Genomic DNA, 2,054 nt, shown 5'->3' with positions numbered 1-2,054 from the left:
ACATATACAACATCTTCTTTGATTTTGTTTATTATTTTGTATATTAACCCGACATCGGAATTGGAGACACTACGGTGTGTCAGTGAGGTTATGTTCATGTTACAAGGTAGCTTGCGAAGACTACACGGCTATTGCTAAAATGTAATTGTTTGTATCTGTTTTATAATTACGTTTGTCACTCTGTGCCTTATTAAATACACAACATATTAGGCAACGAGCCACAGAAAGAATCTACACAAAAGTCAAAAAATGTTGTTAATTGGGGCCATCGAGCATTTCGATCCTGCTAAAAGTGATATCACATCTTACGTGGAGAGACTTGAGTAGTTGTTTTTATGTAATGTAGTGGAGAAAGACAAGGCAGTTCCATTATTGATTACTTTAATTGGTGGAGAAGTTTACAGTGTTTTAAAATACTTATTTGCACCAGAACTATCAAGTTCAAAAACATTTTTGAAAAGTTAAAAAGCGTTCGGTCTGAACATTATAGTCCAAAGAGGTTAGTTATTGCTGAAAGGTATAAATTTTACAACATAAGTCAAGAACCTACAGAGGATATTAAAAGTTTTTTGTCAAAACTAAAAAGTGTAGCTCAATATTGTAAAGGGCCTAGCTGGGTAAGATGATGAAAAGTGCCCCCAACTCGATACGAATTGCATAGGGTAGGTGGGGGTAAAAGTACGCACGGGGCAAAGGTACGCACTTACATTTTTCAGTAACTTCATATATGTTGGCGACAACATCTTGTGGCATATGTTTGTACTACTCAGTAGCATTGGATGAGAAACTTTGGCGCAATCAGGGCGAACACAACAACAAAAATGAGGTAAAAATTATTTTTGTACCTCTTGATCTAATTTTTCTTAAAAATTGATTGATTCTAATTCTTAATCTTTCAAACTCAGATTATTATTGGTTAGGCATGTTGAAAGTTTATTGTTAGAAGTCTTCTTCTACATGACAGTTTGAAGTTCATATGTGCATAGTTTCATATTGAGGTTAGATATATTATTGGTTGCCGGATGGGGCAAAAGTACTCACACAAATGGGGCAAAGGTACGCACTGCTAATGTTGGAATGGGGCAAACATTCGCAGTGCGTACCTTTGCCCCCAGTGAGGTATACTTGGCAAATGCATGTTTCAAGTCAATCTTCAAAGTGAATATCAAGTTGAGCTTGATATTCTATCAGCTAATTTTGTCTCAATTGCAAAATGTCTCAAATCGGCAAAAGTATGCATGTGCGTACTTTTGCCCCATTGGGTGGGGCAAAGGTACGCATTTACATTTTTTTTTCAAAAAGTTATCAACACTACAAAAATAATGAAGAATTTCCATTTGCCTAATATGATTACAAAATGTATCAATTTCACTTTCATCTATACTCTGTGCCAATTCAAGCATTAGGAGATTCACTAGAGATGAAAATATAGAAAATGCGTACATTTGCCCCCACCTACCCTATAGGTCAACGTTTGGCACATATAGAGAAACTCACTTTCTGAAATTTTTAGCCCCCTAGGTGGTCACGTCACTCACCTAGAGCCTAATTCTTTAGGCTTTTTATGTTTTTATTTTTTATCTCAGCCGCATTGAAAACTAGAGAAAAACTGTAAATAAAAAAGTTCTGTCCGAATTTTTTTTTTATTTTTGACGGGAAATTCAAATTTTAGGACCATTTTAAAATTTTAAATAAGTATAAAAAAATAACTAAGACATTTGTTCTCACGAAAAAAATTTATAACGTGTATTTTTGCATAATGTTTCACCCTGAATTTTTTCAGATTTTTAAAATTGGTGAAACGTACTTTTATAAATAAAAAACCGCATTTCTTCGCTTTTTTTTTTTCGCTTTTTGATACAATTTTATACAGCGTGTTTAAAAAAGGTAACACCGTCACTAGGATAGGTAAAAAACTGAAAAATAATTGGGGTTTGCCTAATAAAAATTTTTTGTAATGTCATCCATTTTCAAGATACAGGGTTGAAGAACACAAAATTTTACGATTTTGCCGAAACTACTGGCAACATTGTAATAAAATTTGGCAGGTTTTA

The 2,054-nt window shown here is 33.7% G+C and overlaps 1 long non-coding RNA gene across 1 annotated transcript; it reads left to right on the top strand.

Annotated features, from left to right (window-relative positions):
* The first annotated feature begins 365 nt into the window (after nt 1-365).
* Nucleotides 366-1,635, top strand: LOC126879602 (uncharacterized). The gene is made up of 2 exons (XR_007696150.1): nt 366-1,232; nt 1,274-1,635. It is a non-coding gene; the product is annotated as an uncharacterized LOC126879602 (long non-coding RNA).
* The last annotated feature ends 419 nt before the right edge of the window (nt 1,636-2,054 follow it).

Source organism: Diabrotica virgifera, chromosome 2 (assembly GCF_917563875.1).
Source record: "Diabrotica virgifera virgifera chromosome 2, PGI_DIABVI_V3a".
NCBI lineage: Eukaryota > Metazoa > Arthropoda > Insecta > Coleoptera > Chrysomelidae > Diabrotica > Diabrotica virgifera.
This window is presented reverse-complemented; position numbering and strand designations above follow the sequence as displayed.